The sequence below is a fragment of the Petaurus breviceps genome, unplaced genomic scaffold (assembly GCF_028583685.1).
Source record: "Petaurus breviceps papuanus isolate PSGF00001 unplaced genomic scaffold, PetGlider_PUasm1.0 189, whole genome shotgun sequence".
NCBI lineage: Eukaryota > Metazoa > Chordata > Mammalia > Diprotodontia > Petauridae > Petaurus > Petaurus breviceps.
Window position 1 is genome coordinate 12,226,672 of NW_027185809.1, and position 19,788 is coordinate 12,246,459.

Consider the following 19,788-nt stretch of genomic DNA (forward strand, 5'->3'; position numbering starts at 1 on the left):
TATTTATCTTATAATAACTTCCCACAGGACTATCTTCCATTGTAAAAGCAAATCTTTGAGTGCATCTACAATGGATTTTTTTCTTGAGCAGATACTTTGGAGAAAGCAGCTTTGATTTCACTTTAGACCAGCCAGACCTTTAGTGACAATACTAAAATGTACCCTTCTTGGGACCAGCAGTTCTTTCATTTTTGTCTTTGTATCCAGTATCCTGAACATGGTATGTGCTCAAAGACTCTCTGTGGAACGGATTAATACTTTACTCATTCATTTCTTAATCATTCAATAAACATGTCAAGTACCTACTATGAGGAGAATACAGCACTAGGCATTCAGGAAAATACTCATAGGATGCCAGGACCTAGGTCTAGAGATCTAAACACAGATCTAGAGATAGAGGGACCTCAGAGACCATCTAGTGTAACCTTTTGATTTTACAAAAAGGGAAACTAAGGCCCAGGAAAAGTAAACATCTAGTCCAAAATCACACAGGTAGTAAGTAGAGTCCCTCCCTTTAGAGTTTAACTATAATATACAAAATTACATGATAAGATCATCAGAGAAGTTCAAAGTATTATAATAAAAAATAACAATATTAATAATGTCAGTTAAAATATAAATTTTAACAATATTAATAATAATGTCAGTTAAAATTTATATATTGCTTTAAGGCTTGCCAAAGTACTTTATATACATTATTTGATTTGATCCTTACAATAATCCTATGAGGTAGGTTTTAGGGTTCAAAAGAGCTAAGTGATTAGGCCCAGGGTCCCATGGCCAGTAAGCATGAGGCGCAAGATTCAGATTCTGGTGATGCAGATTTTGGCACTTTATTGACTAGATCAAGAGTAAGGGGAAAAGGTTAATGACTGGATGTAACCAAGGAAGTTTCCATGAAGGAGGTGGCACTTGGGTTGGATTTTAAAGGCTGGGAGGTTTGACAGGTAAAAGGGAAAGGGAAAACGTTGTAGAAAAGGGGAACATGGTGAAAAAAGGCAAGGAAGCAGAAGAGGTGATAGTGTTTGTGAGATAAGGAAGATCTATAAGGTGAAACATGGAAAAAAATATAAAATAAGGCAAGAAAAGCAGGGCAGCCTATGGAGGACCTTAAATGTCAGACAAAGGATTATGTTTTAAATAATAGGCAATAAGAAACCAGTGAAGACCATGATTAGATCTATGCATCGGAAAGATTATTTTGAGGGACTGGAGGCAAGTTTATAAAGTGGTTTGCTCTCCATTATCTCATCTGAATATAAAAACGACTCTGTAAAGGAAGAAGAGGAGGTCCCCATTTTAGAAATGAAGAAATTGAGGCTCCAAGGGACATGTGCCTCACCATGAGTCACCCGGTGGTAGAGACAGGAGTGCACTCCAAGTCTCCTGGGCCAGTGCCCTTTCCACAATGCCACACTGTCAAGATAGGACAATCAGTTGGGGTTGTAAGTCCCTAAAGGGCAGGAATTGCCTGGGAGTGCTCTTTGTATAAGGCCCAGAAACAGTTAAATGTGTTTCATTGGTGCAGAGGCTCTTCCTTCAGGGTCCAAGAACTATGAAGCAATAAATCTCCTCTATGTGTAGTAAGCAAGTTATTCAAAGCCAAAATTCATTCAACAAGAGCTGTTTATTTTAAGAGAAAGGGGAAGACAGAGATCTCTCTACTATGACTGAAATAAAGAGCTGCTTCACTAGGAGAAGAGAGAAATGTAGAAGCACTTCTATAATCATGCATGTGAAAACAAGAGTCCAGAGTGATTGTTTTCCCTCTGTGGAATTCATGCATCAGAGCCAAAAGAATAAAGTACAGGCCAGTATGTGGGCTACAGACGCCCACCTCCAAGCTGTGCATGCCTCCACCAGTCCACGATGTACAGACTGCAAGAGTTCTAGATCTGAATTAGGAAGACTCAGAGAAGAGATATCAACTCAGGCCCCATTTGCCCTGTGCCTCACTCACTGCTGAGCTAGATGGGACAGAAAAGAGGTTCCACTTGCCTCGCCTCTCTGTTCCCTCCTCTTTCCTGCCTCTCCCCAGAACATACCGGGAAAGTTCCAAATGTAGAGAACTCTCCAGGTGAAGTGGGTGATGGGGAAGATGGGAGAGAAGATAAATCCCAACCCAATCAATCATTCAACAAGCATTTATGACTCATCCACTATGTACCAGGCTCAGTGTTAGGAGCTGGCATACAAAGACTTTTAATTAATATAAGCATTCTGTCATTCTTGGAATATAATGGCTAGCTCCTGACTAAAAATTCACCGCTTAACCTCAACTGGGATCTCACAGACACCCTGCAGTCTTCTTATTCATTTTCTATTTATCTACTTCCCCATAAAAAAAGTTACAAAAGTTTTCTGAAACTTTTCAATCCCGTAATCTCCACACTACCTCCTCACTCACAGCAGAAGACTCCTTGTTTCAAACCTCCACATCTTCTTTCCTTCTCCTTATCTCTGAGAAAGAGAAGACTCTCATTCTTAACACCCAGCCTAAACCTCAGATTGCAGCAATCTTTCCCACTCCTTCCCACGCCCTCCAGCAACTTCTGCCTTCCCCCACTACACAGGTTCTACCCCTTTGTCCACAAACACATAAAGAACTCTCTAGTCCTAAAACAAAAAAAAAGCAAAGAAACAAAACAAAAGCTTTCACTGGATCCTGACATGCCTGGCTGGGAGCTGCTTCCATCTCTCTTCCTCTCCAGTCACAGCCAACTTCCTCCCCATACATTCACTTTTTTTTTTGTTTTTGTTTTTTGGAGGGCAGTTGGGGTTAAGTGACTTGCCCAAGGTCACACGGCTAGTTTTTTGTGTGTTAAGTGTCTGAGGCTGGATTTGATCAGGTCCTCCTGACTCCAGGGCCCATGCTCTATTCACTGCGCCACCTAGCCACCCCCTACATCCACTTTTAAGCCCCTTACAGTCTGGTTTCCAGTCCCTCCAGCTTAATGAAATTGTTCTCTCTCTAAAGTCTCCTGGTTGGCTAGGTGATGCAGTGGATAGAGCACTGGGCCTGGGGTCAGGAAGACATCTTCCTGAGTTCAAATCTGGCCTCAGACTCTAATTAGCTGTGTGACCTTGTGCAAGTAAGTCACTTAACCCTTTTTGCCTCAGTTTCCTCATCTGTGAAATGAGCTAGGGAAGGAAATGGCAAACCACTGCAACATCTCTGCCATGAAAACCCCTAATGGGGTCACAAAGAGTCAGATACAACTGAAAAAATGACTGAAACGACAACCAAGGTCTCCTAATACAGAAATCCAATAGTTACTGCTTAGTCTCCCATCACCTTTCTTTCTGATACTCCTTTGATTTTCAATGACAATCTGGTTCTCCTCTTCTTTCTATAACCACTCCTGTGCTCCCTCTAAAGGCTGCACATCTTCTAAATTTCCCCCAGAAAACCTAGCAATAAATACCCTACAAGTAAAGGGTCACAAAATTTGGGAACCTTAGAGGTTCTCTAATCCAACTCACTCCATTTACAGATGTTCAGAGTCATCTGGCTTCCTTCAGAATGCAGTTCAAATCTCTCCTCTTGAAAAGGCCTTTCTCCATCCTCTGCACCCCCACTGTTTCACCCCCCTTCTCCCCCACTGTTTGGGCCTTTCCTCTGACATGATTTCTGTTTAATAAACAGTGTCTATGTCTTGTAGATACATAGTTGCTTGTATGTTGTCTTCCTCATTAGGCTGTGAGCTCCCTGAAAGTAGGAACCATTTGGGGTGGAGGGAGCTTTATTGGCATCCCTAGCACTTATCCCAGTGCCTGCTATATAGTAAGCACTTAATAAATGCTGCTTGTTACGGTCCAAGATCATAAAGGTAATGAGCAGAGCTGGGATTAGAACCCAGGTCCTCGGGCTCCAAATTCAGGGCTCTTTCTAATACACCATGTTGCTTTTCAGTGAACGATCGGCATGACTTGCTGATGACTGTTTATTCATTCAGCAACCCAGAAATCCCCATGCTCTTACAGGTAGGTTCATCAGGACCCTATTTGTTTTTAGAAAGATATTTCCATTTTTTCAGAATACCAGAGTTAGAACAGACACAGGACGGCATGTAGGCTAATCTCTAATTATACAAGAATCCTCTCTATAACATTCTGACCAGGGGATGGTCTGACCTCTTCTTGAATTCCTCAACTGAGCAGCACTCACTTCAGCCCAATGAGCTTCCGGATAGCTCTAACCATGAGGAAGCTTTCCTGATCGAAAGAGAACTCTTTCCAAATTCCACCCACTGCTCCTAGTCCTGCCCTCTTGGACTCAGTGTTCTAGTTCCTTTTCCACACAACAATTCTTCAAATACTTTGAAGACTATGATCATGTCCCCCACCAAGGCTTTTCTCCCCGAACTATCATTCGTTTCATGGCCTGATGCATTTACAGAATTGATTCTGGTCCTCTCCCCATCCCAGATTCCTTCCTCTGTGCTATCAATGCCTTTCCTAAAATGTGGTAACCAGACTGACTTAACCAAAGCTGACCATCATCTCCACCTTCCTCAATTTTCCATTCCATTCCGATGCCTTTTTATGCATACCACAATATTACAATATTGACTCTCTTATTTTTTACCTTACTATTTTGTTTTCTGCTCCAAATTTTCTCCTTCCCTTGACCCCTTCCCCTCCCTGGTATTGATTCCACTAAAACCCCCAGATATGTTTTCACAGGAACCACTTTCTACAAAAGTATAAGACTTAACATTTATTCCAATTACATTTTCAATTAGATTCAGCACATCATTCTGGTCTATCAAAATACCTTTGGATCCTTTTCTTTTTTTGCTTTTTGGAGGAGGGAGGGCAGGGCTTAAGTTGGGTTAAGTGACTTGCCCAAGGTCACATGGCTAATGTGTTAAGAGTCTGAGTCCAGATTTGAACTCGGGTCCTCCTGACTCCAGGGCTGCTGCTCTATTCACTGTGCCACCTAGCTGCCCGCAGATCCTTTTCTTATAATCTCGTATCTTAGTTCTCCCTCCCCATTTTGTGTTACCTACAAGTTTTACACAGCAGCCTGGTAAGATGTAAAGAATACTAAGACTGGAGTCCAAGGACCTGTATTAGAATCCTGGCTCTGTTATTTACTTGGATGAGACCTCAGCTAAGTCACTTCTCATAGATGTGGCCTTATTTTCCTCCTCTGTAAAGTGAGGGGCTCAAGGAGAGAGAGCTGGACTAGAGGATTTGCTGGGTCTCTTTCAGCTCTAAATAATAAGATCATGGCTTTAGGGGACCTTAGAAACTACCACATCCAACCCCCTTGTTTTACAGATGAGGAAACTAAGGCTCAGAGAGGTTAACTTACTTGCCCAGTTAAAGCAAGTGTCTAACCCATGATGTTTCCATGAGCCTCTCTATCTTTCCAAGATCTTAGCTAATGGAGGCTCTTCCTACACTTGTTACATACTTTTTAAAAGACTATAAATGGTTGGGGAAGGAAAAAGACAGGAGATTAAGAGAATCTGGAAATATTAAGAACTGAGTTGAACAGCTCCACTCATGTAATAACACTTGACTGCAAAATTTACTTAGGGAATTCTATTTCTTTAAGTCACTTGTACAAACTTAAGTCTATTCTCTGGGGAAAAATGAGCTTCTGGAATGTGAAATGAATGACAGAAACAATAACACAGCATCTTCTAGCTGACAAAGAGGTGGCCACATTGTCCAGTCCCTTAAAGTTCAGCTCTTCAACTATTCCACACAGCTGGCTGAAACCATGAAAAAGAAGAGCCCATCAGTTCCATCCTGGGGTCTAAGAATCTTCCCAGCTATAAATGCTCCTTTATAGCTAATGCGCACATTGCTACAATTTAATTGTATGTTCAAGGTCGAGAAAAAAAAATAAGTAGACTCCTATCCCATGTGTAACAACAGCCTTTTGTGTATGCAAAGATGGTTATTAAGTCTTCTTTTTCCCTAACTCCTGTCAGCACTCTGGCTTGTCTCTTGTTCAACAGCACAGTTGGTCAAAGCAGAACACTGGGACCAAGGTCGTGGGCCTTGATTCGAAGGGGACTAATTAGTTTATGAAAAGAAGTGCTCCACATTTAGTGGGCTTAGTATGACACAAAATGTAGCACCCAGCCAGCTAGTCCTTGTGACAGTGTGGTCAGTGGTAAGAGAGGAGGGTCTGGGTCAAAAAGCATGAATTTACCTACTCTGTACAAGGTACTGTGCTAAGCACTTTAACAAGTATTACCTTGTTTGAACTTTACAACAACCCTGGGAAGCAGGTGCTTTTATTACCATCCTTTGGCAGTTAAGGAAATTGAAGCAAAAAAGTGACTTGCCCAAAGTCACACAGTCACTAAGTGTCTGAGGTCAAATTTGAATTCAGGTCTTCCTGACTCAGAGCCCAGTTCTCTTACCCACAGTGACACCTAGTTTCCTCAAAATGCAAATTCATTTTAAAACACAAAAAGCAGCAGGCTTCTTTTTATGCAGTACCCAATGGAGAGACATCTATATAGACAACACAAACCCCCCTAAGAAGCTGCATACAATAGATCTCATACAATAGATATGACTGAACCAGGATAGACAGACCCCTCGTTCTTGATCAATGTTTAACCTGCTCATAGGTAGCTACCAGGGTAGCTGCCCCTCATCTCTGACATACAAAGTGAAGTCATGACCCGTACCTCCCCATCATGAACCTAAAATTTCTTTTTTCTTTTTTTTTTTTTTTGGAGTGGGGAAGGCAGGGCGATTTGGGTTAAATGACTTGCCCAAAGTCACACAGCTAGTTAAGTATATCAAGTGTCTGAGGCCAAATTTGAACTCAGGTCTTCCTGACTTCAAGGCTGGGGCTCTATTCACTGAGCCACCTAGCTACCCCCTTAAATTTCTTTTTTTGTTTGTTTATTTTTTGGAGGAGGGGAGGTAGGACAATTGGGGTTAAGTGACTTGCCCAAGGTCACAGGGCTAGTTTTTTGTGTGTGTCAAGAGGTCTGAGGCCAAAACCGAACTCAGGTCCTCCTGACTCTGGGCCGGCACTTTACTTACTGTGCAACCTAGCCACCCCAACACTGTTCTCTTTTAATGCATAAAAATCTGTTTCCCCTGTATTCAGGGTCCACTGCCAAGCTGAGGAAGCCTGGTGCCAATTTGTTATGCAATTAGCACATATTGCTTAATAAATCAATATGCTCAGAAGCTTGAGCCTTTGTTTCCTCAGTTATTTCAGATTTCACCCATTGAAGGAGAGGTTCCCAGTATAAGCCTGAGGATTTTGTAAAGAACTAGTTTAAAGAACTAATCTGATCGTGTCATGCCCCCTTACCTCCCTTACAGTGACTTAAAGCAGTTCCCTATTACCTCCAAGGTTAAATAAGGATCCCTTTATTTGTCAGTCAAAGCTTTTTATAATATCCACATCCAGAGAAAGAATGACAGAGTCTGAATGCAGACTGAAGCAAACGACTTGCCCCCTCTCTTTTTTGTTTTGTTTTGTTCCTTCTTTCTCGTTGATCATGTCATTGTTTATAATCCTTCTTTACAACTTGACTAATGTTTAATGTGAAGGCTTTTGTAGAACCTCTATTGGATTGCATGCTGCCATGGGGGAGGGGGAGAAAATTGGAACTCCAGGAATTGAGGAACTGAATGTTCCAAACTAAAAGTAAATAAATAAATTCAAAATTTAAAAAAAAAAAAGGCTCTTTATAAGCTGGCACCTTCCTATCCTTCCAGTCTTCTCACACTTTCTTCTCCTCCATACACGCTACAATACAGCTACATTGGCCTACCTGCAACTCCTTCATCACCACCACCATCTCCTATCTGTCTGTCTTTGTAGTAACTGTCCTCATTCTTGGGCCCTCCTCACCTCTGCCTCTTAAATATCTGTCTTTCTTCAAAATTCAGCTCAAACTTCACTTTCGGTCAGCCTTTCTCAGTCTCATTTCCTCCATCCCCAGCTGCTAAAGCCTTCTTTCCCCTCTCAGAATACCTTCCATCTCCTCTATATTTAGTCTATGTCTACATTGTCTCCACCATTAGAATGTAAGCTCCTTGTGGACAAAGACTGGGTTTTTTGCCTTTCTTTGGAATTCCAGTGCTTAGCACAACCTGATACACTTAGTAAATGCTTAGTAAAATGCTTTACTTGACTGGGCATGGACCGTTCATCTTAATCAAGAACCAGAAGAAGGTTAGCACCCAAATGATGACTGTTATTGGTTATAACAATGAACGCTGTCTATGAAGGTCTGAGGATACTGTGGTCTGCACTGATGAAACTGGAAAATCCGTACTAACAACAACAATAACAACATAATCATAATTAGCACCTATGTGTATGTTTATGTATAACACTTTAAGGTTTTGCAAAGCACTTTACAAATATATCTCATTTTATCTTCACAACAACCTTGGGAAGTGGTTGCTATTATTGTCCCCATTTTACAGATAAGAAAACTAGGGCAGGAATAAATCAGTTGACTTGCTCAAGGTCATACAGCTAGTGTCTAAGATCGAATTTGAATTCAGGTCTACCTGACTCCAGGTCCAGAGCTCTCTCCACTGAGATAACGATGTATGGAGCATGGATCCTTGAAATAACAAGTGTTTTGATTTTGGAGTTTGAGGAATTTTCTTCTTGGGGTGGGAGGTAGGGATCTGGACCTCAGATTTCCATCATTTGAGGGTCTTCCCAGTGAAGAAATTCCCTCTACCACAGCAGGTCAGCACTGTTTTGCAATTTACAGGATTAGTGTTGCCTAGGTCACTAAACAGTTGTATTTGCCCAGGGTCATACAACCAGTGGGGATGATGTGGGATATAACATGGCTTCTAGGCTATACTACATGATTAAAGTGTTATTATTTCATTTTTATTCTGCTATAGGGCCCGGAAAGGATGCTCAATTCAGAATGGGCGAGTTGTTACAACATGAAGAAGTGACTGAGTAAACAGCATCATTTCTGAGCCCAGAAGAAGGGCTAAAAGATAAAAAGTGAAAGCATTACTGTTTAACTCTAAAGTCTCAATCCCAGAAGATTCCGGGATTTACTCCTCTGAACAATTCCACAAAGCTGTACCCTATTTCTCCTAACCAGGGTAGGGCAATCTCCCCCAAACAGAACCACTGCCCAGCCAGGGCAGGGTATCCAACAGTTGAGGCCCCTCTTGTTCTATCCCCCCATAACTCCTCAAAGAAGAGAAAAGGTAAATTTCTGTGCAGAGTCCAATCCCTCCATCAGACTCATGCTCCATTGACAGGAAGAGGTTGGTGTTTTGGGGGTAACATACCCTTCAAAAATTTTATCTTTTAGGAAAGACCTAGTTTGAATGGCTCCTTTTCTATGACAACTGTAAGTGCCCCCAAAACTCTGTCTTATGGGTTACCTGCAACAAATATACATTCATTCCAAATTCCTGCCTTCCTCCTATTAGATTATAAGTTTCCTGAGAGCAGGGTCAGTCATCTAATCAATAAACATTTTTTAAATGCCTACTAGCCAGGCACTGTGCTAAGAGCTAGTATACATAGAAACGTAACAAATAGTCCCTCAAGGAGTTCATAGTTTAACGGGGGAGATTGGGTACAAAGAAGCTACATCCAGGAGAGAATGGAAACAGTCAACAGAAGGCACGGAAAGTGAGAAGACTAAGAAGGGGCTTCCTACAGGAAGATGGGATTTTAGTTGGGACTGGAAGGAATTTGGGGAAACCAGGAGGCAGATTCAATGAGAGAGGGAATTTCATATAGGAGGAAGAACCAGTGAACATGCCCAGAGTCAGGAAAGAGAGGGTCTTGTGTATCAGAGTACATCACAGTCATTTCAGTAGCCCCAGTATCCAGTCTTGTGAAAGTCAACACAAAAAGTGTTTGTTAAAATGACACAAAATTCCAAGAAAACACAGACTCCCTCTCATCCCTAATACCTTCCTCACACCCTGTCCCAAGGCCCAATCACCAGATACTCAAAGGAATCAGACTTTGAATATGACCTCACACAGCTGACACCCTCAGCCCTCAGCACCACCTACGGACTGTGTCCCTGCCTCAACTCCAAAGTGATCTTTCTAAAGTGTCTTACTATGTCACCTTTCTACTCAGAAAACTTCAGTGGCTCCCTATTACTTCTAGGATCAAATATAAAAAGCCTCTGGCTTCATAAAACCCATCACGAAATGACATCTTTTCACCTTTCCAATCTTCTTAAACTTCATACTCTACAATCCAATGATACTGTTGCCCACACATGGCACTGGTTGGCCTCCCCATCAAGAATGTGCTCCCTCCTCATTTCCACCTCCTGGCTTCTCTTGGTTCCTTTAAGAATCAGCTTAAATGCCACCTTCTGCAAGAAGTAGCCCTTCACCATCCACCCCACCCCTACTTGGAAGTAGCGCCTTTCTTCCCATTTCCACTGAATGTACATATGTACTGTACATGGCTGTTTACCTGCTGTCTGCCCCACTAGAGGAGGGCTGGGACTCTGGCTTTGCCTTTCTTTGTGTCTCAAGCACTTAGCACAGTTCCTGGAACATAGTAAGAGCTCAGTAACTGCTTGTTCACTTGGCTACTGGAGTTTCGAAAAACCATGACACATTAATAAGAAGGGCCCCTTGCCCCGACCCTATTCAATCTGACACCTGGTTTATATGATCATATAACCCAAATATTATTTCACTTCAATCTAGGCATGAGCATTTATTATTATTAACAATAATTTCAATTCATACTTAAATAGTACTTTGAGATTTATTTACAAAGCACTTTTTCACATGTAAAGTAGTCAGTACAAGAATTATTATTCCCATCATACAAAGGAGGAAATTCATTTCTGAGGTAAAGTGGCTTGCCTATGGTTACCCAAGAAGTGAGTTATCAGAGCAAGGAGTCAAAATCAGGTTTTTCCCTAAGACCAGCACTCAAACAAATTCTGTGATAAAATAGCAGCCAAGCAAGTCAAATCCTTGCAAGTCAGGAACCCTAACAGAGAGATTCAGCCCTCCAGCATTCAGGGGGAAGCTTACATTCATTACAAGAACTGACGTGTACAACATCCCTTTGAGTCTGCAAGAAAGAAGAGACCTGTGCCCCAAATCACCCCTGTTCAAATCCACCCCAGTTCTCATGACAGAAAAATTTGAGTACTGAGGAGAAGGAAATTTAAAACACCAGCACTAAAAACACGTTTCCAGCCTGACTGAAAGATCCTAATCAAACCACTCAGTCTGGAAAGCCATGTGTATGGTGCAAAAACTTGCATTTTCCTCTCCTTTCAACCTCTAGCAAGCTGATGTGAACTGGTTCATCAAGTAGTCAAGTGGAGTTTTTTTTTAAAATAAGGAATTCTATGCACTTTAAAGCTGAACCTGATAATTTTTTTAAACTTTACCTAGTATTATTCATTTAAAGCAACTACTTACTGAATGAAGGTCAGGCAAAGCCTAGAGAAATAACTTGGGGAGAAGAAAATTCAAGAGCTTGGTTCAACATGAAAATAGCTGAGCCTCACACTTGACTGATTCTTCCCACTGATTCTGCCCTTAGATAAAGAGAACCTATTATGAGATCACCAGCAGCAGTTTTGCTGCTGACTTCCAGTATTACTTTCTTTCTCTTCAGTGCCTTTCACTAGCATAGATGTACATTTAATAAAGGGCAAGGAAGCCAATGACTGCCATTACACTTTGCTGCAAGCCTGATTTTTCTCTCCAGGATGGAATTTGGAAAGGACACTCCAAGAGGAGAGGAAATTAAAGAGGAATATGGATGGCAGATTTATTTATTGGAGGAGCAACTAGAGAATTGCTACAGATGAGATGAAGTATTTAGAGAGAGAGAGAGAGGGAGAAAGGGAGAGAGAGTAAGAGACAGAGGAAGACCATTATCAACCACTATCAGACATCAAGTCTCAACCAAACCTTTTCAAAATTACCAAGAACTGAAATAGGCTCTTCAAAACTTCTCTCTCTTGGGGCAGCAAGGTAGGTACACTGAATAGAGCACCAGCCCTGGAGTGAAGAGAACCTGAGTTCATATTCAACCTCAGACACTTAACACTTGCTACCCGGGTGACCTTGGGCAAGTTACTTATCCCCAACTGCCCTGCCTTCCCCAATCCAAAAAGCAAAAAACAAACTTCACTCTCTGCTGATTAATTTTTCAAACAATCAGTCATCAAGAATTCATTACTAAGGGCAGAGTCAAGATGGTGGAGTAGAAACAGGACATCTGCTGGGCTCTGGATCCCACCACCTCCAATTCATGTAAAAGGTGACTCTGAACAAATTTTGGAGCTACAGAATCCATAAAATGACAGAGAAGCTAACCTTGTGCTGAGGACAGCCTGGCAGGCTGGCAGGGAGCAGCCAGCACAGCGCTCTGGGAGCCAACCCCAGCTGCAAGAGCCTAAGGTTTTAGCCAAAGGGCGGGTCTGACCAGCCACCAGCTGGAGGGACTTCAGATCACCAGCAGCTGTGGCGGTTTTCAGAATTAGCAACCCATAGATGCTAAGGAAAAAGTAAGAGGTCAGTGCAGAGTGGACTTTGGGATCCTGTAGTTTGGGAGTGCCTGGGCCTTTATCCCCTGGAGGGAGAAGCCTCTGAGGCACTGTGGCCATGCAGCCACTGCCATGTGGCAGCTTCAGCTCCTGGCCTGCAGAGTGTAGGGGGACCAAGCAACCAGTCTGAGGGGTAATCACTCTTGCTTTAACCTGCTTGGATCTGGATTGCGATCTACGGTGGAGATCCTGGGGTGTGTGACCAGCTTGCCTTAGCATGTGAAAGCTTCAGAGAGGACACCCAACTAATACCTTCAGCAGCTGAGAAAACCCCAGCAATTGGGACGAAGCTCCCCGTCTGGTAGCAGAGTCCTACTGTGGCAAAAAGCTCAAAAGTCAAGTAATTGAGCAGCAAAATGATCAGGCAAAGAAAGCAAACCAAGCAGAGCAATCCAACTTTACACTCCTATTTTGAGGACAAAAAGGATCAAAGCATGGAACAGGAGGAAGACAGTGAAGTCAGAACTCCTGCACCAAAAGCTTCAAAGGAAAATACGAGCTGGTTACAGGTCATGGAGGACCTTAAGAAGCAGATAAGAAAAGTGGAGGAAAAATTGTGAAGAGAAATGATAACGATGCAAGAAAATTACGAAATGAAAGTCAATGACCTGACTGAAGAATATAACACCTTAAAAAACAGACTGACTCAAATGGCAAAAGAGGCTCAAAAAGCCAATGAGGAGAAGAATGCCTTAAAAAGCTGAATTTGCCCGATGGAAAAAGAATCTCAAAAGCTCACTGAAGAAAATCATTCCTTCAGAATTAGACTGAAGCAAATGGAAGCTAGTGACTTTATGAGAAATCAAGATACTATTAAACAGATCCAAACAAATGAAAAAATAGAAGACAATGTGAAATATCTCATTGGGAAAATCACTGACCTGGAAAATAGATCCAGGAGAGATAATTTTAAAATTATTGGACTACCTGAAAGCCATGATCAGGGGAAGAACCTAGAAATCATCCTCCAAGAAATTCTCAAGGAAAAATGCCCTGATGTTTTAGAACCAGAAGGCAAAACAAAGGTTGAAATAATCCACCAATCACCTCTTGAAAAATATCCCCAAAAGAAAACTCCTAGGAATATTATAGCCAGGTTCCATAATTCCCAGATCAAGGAGAGAATATTACAAACAGCCAGGAAGAAACAATTTGAATACTGTGGAAACACAATCAGTATAACCCAGGATCTGGCAGCTTCTACACTGAGGGATCGAAGGGCTTGGAATATGATATTCCAGAGGGCAAAGGAGCTGGGATTAAAACCAAGAATCACCTACCCAGCAAAACTGAGTATCATGTTTCAGGGGAAAATATGGTCATTCAGTGGAATAGAGGACTTTCAAGCATTCTTGATGAAAAAAACATAGTTGAATAGAAAATCTGACATTGAGATACAAGAAGCAAGAGAAGCATGAGAAGGTAAACAGGAAAAAGAAATCATGAGGAACTTATCAAAATTTAACTATTAACATTCCTACATGGAAAAACAATAACTGTAACTGATGAAACTTTTCTCAGTATGAGAATAATTGAAGGGAATAGAAATGTATACATATATATATATATACACACATACATATATGTCTATATAGGAGGGTATATGGGCATATGAATACATATGTACGTGTGTATATATGTGTACAGGTATACATAGAGCACACAGGACCAATTTAATAGGAAGGGATGATACTTAAAAGGTGAAATTAAGAGGTGAGAGAGGACTATAATGAGAGGATAAAGGGAGAGACAGATTGGGGTAAACTGTCTCATATAGAAAAGGTAAGGGGAAAATGGTTACAAAGGAGGGGAAGAACAGGAAGTCAAAAGGGAATGGGTCAGCCTTATTCCCATTGAATTTGGCTTAGGGAGGAAATGACATACACACTAAATAGGGAATCTCACCCTACAGGAGAGTAGGGGGGAAGGGGATGAGAGGGGGGATGATGGAAGGGAGGGCAGGCTGGGGGGGAGGGAAGTTGGAAGCACCCACTTTTGAAAAAGGCCAGGATCAAAGTAGAGAATAGAACAAGTGAGAGGTGGGATAGGAGGGAGGGAAATATAGTCAGTCTTTTACAATATATCTACTATGTTATTGTTTTGCATTAGCTACCCATGTACAACCTATACTGAACTGCTTATCTTCCCAGTAAGGGTGAGTGACGAGGGAGGAAGGGAATGAATCTGGAATTCAAAGTTTTGAAATCAAAATTTAAATTATATACATATATATACACTATTATTAATACTATTTTCCATGTAATTGGGAAATAAGATATACAGGCACTGGGGCACAGAGATCCACCATGCCCTACTGCTATCCTTTAGCTTTTGTTCTCCCAGATGATTCTTGTTATTTTTTCTAGCTCTATAAAATAATTTTTTGATAGTTTCAGTGAATAAACAGATTTAGGTAGAATTGTCATTGTTTTCATATTGACTCAGCCTACCCATGAGCTATTACTACTTTTCCAACTGTTTATAAATCTGACTTTATTTGTATGAAAAGTTTTATAGTTGTGCTCATACAATTCCTGGGTTTGTCTTGACAGGCAGACTCCAAAGTATTTTATATTGTCTATAGTTATTTTAAATGGAATTTCTCTTTCTATCTCTTGTTGATGGACTTTATTGTTAATATATAGAAATGCTGATGATTTATGTGGGTTTATTTTATATCCTGCAACTTTGCTAAAGTTAATAATTTAAAGTAGTTTTCTAGTTGATTCTCTAGGATTTTCTAAGTATACCATCATATCATCTGCAAAGAGTAGTCAAGTTTTATTTCCTCATTGGCTATTCTAATTCCTTTCATTTCTTTTTCTTCTCTTATTGCTATAGCTAATATTTCTAGCACAATATTAAATAAAAGAGATAACAGGCATCTTTGCTTCACCCCTCATTGTACTGGGAAGGCTTCTAGCATATCTCCATTAGAGATAATGCTTGTTGATTGTTTTAGATAAATACTACTTATCATTTTAAGGTAAGCTCTATTTATTCCTGTGTCTTCTAGTGTTTTTAATAGGAATGTGTTTTGTCAAAGGCTTTTTCTGCATCTATTGAGATAATAATATGATTTCTGTTGGGTTTTGCTATTAATATGGTGAATTATGCTGACAGTTTTCCTAATATTTAACCAGCCTTGCATTTCTAGTATAAATCCCATCTGGACATAGGGTATTATCCTGGTAATATGCTCATATAATCTCTTTGCTAGTATTTTATTTAAAATTTTTGTATCAATATTGATTAGGGAAATTAATCTATAATTTTCTTTCTTTGTTTTGGCTCTTCCTGGTTTGAGTATCAGCATTGTATTTTAGTCCTAAAAAGAATTTCATAGGACTCCTTCTTTGCCTATTTTTCCAAATAACTTATGTAGTATTGGAATTTTTCTTTAAATGTTTGGTAGAACATTTTCTCCTCCATTATAATAGCTTTTTCATGCCTTGTTTATGTGGGATAATAACATCTGGTCCTGGGGATTTTTTCTTAGGAAGTTCACTGATGGCTTGTTCAATTTCTTTTTGCAAGATTAGGTTATTTAAGCATTTTATTTCTTCTGTTAATCTGGGTAATTTATAATAATGATATTCATTAATTTAATTTAAATTGTCAAATTTATCAGTATGTAATTAGGCAAAATGACTCCTAACAATTGTATATATTTCCTCTATTGAGGAAGCTTTTGATACTAGTAATATGGTTTTCTTTCCTTTTTTAGTCAAATTAAACAATGGTGTGTCTATTTTATTGACTTTTTCATAAAAGCAGTTTCTAGTTTTATTTATTAGTTTAATGGTTTTCTTACTTTCAATTCTATTAATCTTTCCTTTGATTTTCAGGATTGCCAATTTGGTATTTAATTGGGGATTTTTAATATGTTCTTTTTAGCTGCATGCTCAATTCATTGACCTGCTTCTCTATTTTACTGATGTAAGCAATTAGAGATATAAATTTTTCCATATGTACTGCTTTGGCTGCATCCCATAAATTTAGGTATGTTGTCTCATTGTTGTCATTTTCTTTAATGAAACTGTCAATTGTTTCTATGATTTGTTCTTTGATCCGCCAGTTTTTTAAGATTAGATTATTTAATTTGAATTAATTTTTAGTTTTTCTTTCCACTGTCCATTATTGGAAGTAATTTTTATTCTATTATAATCTGAAAAAGATACATTTACTATTTTTGCTTTTCTATATTTAGCTGTAAGGTTTTTATATCCTGATACATGGCCAATTTCTGTTCCATGTACTCCTGGCAAAAAGTTATATTCCTTTCTATTACCATTCAATTTTCTCCAGAGATCTATCATATCTAACTTTTCCAGAATTTTACTCACCATCTTGACTTCTTTCTTGTTTATTTTTAGTTATATTTATGTAGTTCTACAAGGGGAAAGTTGAGGTCTCCTACTAGTATAGTTTTATTATCTATTTCCTTCTGTAACTCATTAAACTTCTTTAAAAATTTAGATGCTATACCATTTGAAGCATATATGTTTAATATTGATATGACTTCATCATCTGTGGTAACTTTTAGCAAGATACAGTTTCTTTCTTTATCTCTTTTAATTTGATCTATTTTTGCTTTAGCTTTCTCTGAGATCATGATTGCTACCCCTGCTTTCTTTGCTTCAGCAGAATTATAATCAGTTCTACTCTAGCCCCTTACCTTTACCCTGTGTGGATCTCTCTGCTTCAAATGTGTTTATTGTAAACAACATATTAAACATTTCTGGTTTTCAGTCTACTCTATCTGCTTCCATTTTACGGGTAAGTTCATTCCATTCACATTTATAATTATGATAACTGTGTATTTCCCTACATGATAATTTTCACTTATTTATCCCCCTTTCTCTCTTACCTCCCACCCTTTCTGTCTTCACAAGTGTTTTGCTTCTGATCACCACCTTCCTCAATATATCCTCCCCTCTCCCCTTTCTATTATCTCATTCCCTTTTTACTTCCTTATATGGTAATATAGACTTCTATATCTAACTGCATATGTATGTTATTCCCTCTTTGAGCCAATTTTGGTAAGAGTAACATTTAAGCTTTGCCTGACACCTCCGCTCCCCATTTTCTCCTCCATTATAATAGCTTTTTCATGCCTCTTTTATGTGGGATTATTTACCCCAATTTCCCCCCCCCCATTCTTCTTCCACTGTCATTTTCTTTCTCACCACTTTATTTTGTTTTTTGGGGGTATCATCCCATCAAAGTCACCTTATATCCACGCCAACTGTCTACATATACTCCTTCTAACTACTCTTATAATAATGAAGTTATTAAAAGAATTTTAAATATTATCTTGCTATCTAGATATATAAAGTTTACCCTTATTGAATTTCTTATGTTTTCTTTTTCTTGTTTCTTTTTTTATATTTTTATTTTTCCCCTAAGCCTTATATTTAGAGGGGTTTTTTTGTTTTGTTTTCATTTTTTTAATTACGTTCTGTTCTTATAATTAGAAATGCTTGAAAGTTCTTTATTTCATTGGATACTCTTTTTTGCCCCTGGAAGATTATATTCCGTTTTGCTGAGTAGATGATTCTTGGTTGTAATCCTAACTCCTCTGCCTTCCAGTATTTCGTATTACAAGTCCTCCAGTTCTTTAATGTGGAAGCTGCAAAATCCTGTGTAATTCTGATTGTAGCTTCATGATAAATTAATTGTTTCTTTATGGCTACTTGCAATACTTTCTTCTTGATCTTCCCTCTGATGTTCCTGGGAGTTTTCATTTTGGGATCTCTATTAGGGAGTGGTTGGTAGATAGTTTTCATTTCTGTTTTGCCCTCTGGTATCATGGCAGTTTTCTTTGATAATTTTTTGAAAGATACACAGAGGGTTTTTTGTTGATTTTTTATCATGGCTTTCAGGTAGTCCAATAATTCTTATATTATCTCTCCTGAATCTATTTTCTTTTTTTTTTTCATTTTTCAAAAGCTTTATTAACTTCTGATTTATATCATTAATTTCCACCAGATTTTGAGTTGCAAATTTTCTCCCCGTTTTTCCCCTACCCACCACCCCAAAATAGCAATCCCACAGGATATCCCCTCCTCCAATCTGCTCTCTCCCATATCTTCTCCTATACCCCCTTAGACTTTTCCAGTAGGGAATGGTGGATCTCTATGGCCCAGTGCCTGTATATCTTATTTCCCAATTACATGTAAAATAGTATTAATGATAGTGTATATACATATATATGTATATAATTTTAAACATTTTATTTTAAAAGTTTGAATTCAAGTATCATTCCCTTCCTCCCTTGTCACCCACCCTTACTGGGAAGATAAGAAGTTCAGTATATATTGTACTTGTATAGCTAATACAAAACATTAACATAGTAGATATATTGTAAGAGACTGACTATATTTCTCTCCCTCCTATTCCCCCACCCACTTGTTCTATTCTCTACTTTACTCCCATCCCTTTTCAAAAGTGAGTGCTTCCAACTTTCCTCCCCCCAAGCCTGCCCTCCCTTCCATCATCCCCCCTCTCATCCCCTTCCCCCCTACTCTCCTATTTAGTGTGTATATCATTCCCTCCCCCAGACAGATTCAATGAGAATAAGGTTAATCCATTCCATTTTGCCTTCCTATTCTTCCCCTCCATTGTAACCATTTTCCCTTGCCTCTTCTATATGACATAGTTTACCCCATTCTGTCTCTCTCCATCTCCTCTAATTATATTCCTCTCTCACCTCTTAATTTCATCTTTTAAGTATCATCCCTTCCTATTAAATTGGTCCTGTGCCCTCTATGTATACATGTAAACATATATATACACATTCACATATGTATTCATATGCCTGTATACCCTCTGATACAAACATATATATTTCAATTCCCTTCAACTATTTTCATACTGAGAAAAGTTTCATCAGTTACAATTATCATTTTTCCATGTAGGAATGTTAATAGTTCAACTTTGATAAGTTCCTTATGATTTCTATTCCCTGTTTAGCTTCTCATGCTTCTCTTGCTTCTTGTATCTGGATGTCAAATTTTCTATTCAGCTCTGGTTTTTTCACTAAGAATGCTTGAAAGTCCTCTATTCCAATAAATAACCATATTTTTTCCTGAAACATGATACTCACTTTTGCTGGGTAGATGATTCTTGGTTTCAATCCCAGCTCCTTTGACCTCTGGAATATTATATTTCAGGCCCTTCAATCCCTCAGTGTAGAAGCTGCCAGATCCTGGGTTATCCTGATTGTGTTTCCACAATATTCAAATTGTTT

At 39.3% G+C, this 19,788-nt stretch overlaps 1 protein-coding gene across 3 annotated transcripts in view; it reads right to left on the reverse strand.

The window, feature by feature from the left end:
- Positions 1-19,788, reverse strand: part of KLHL3 (kelch like family member 3) — a 324,549-nt gene that overhangs the window by 139,388 nt on the left and 165,373 nt on the right. The window lies entirely within an intron of this gene.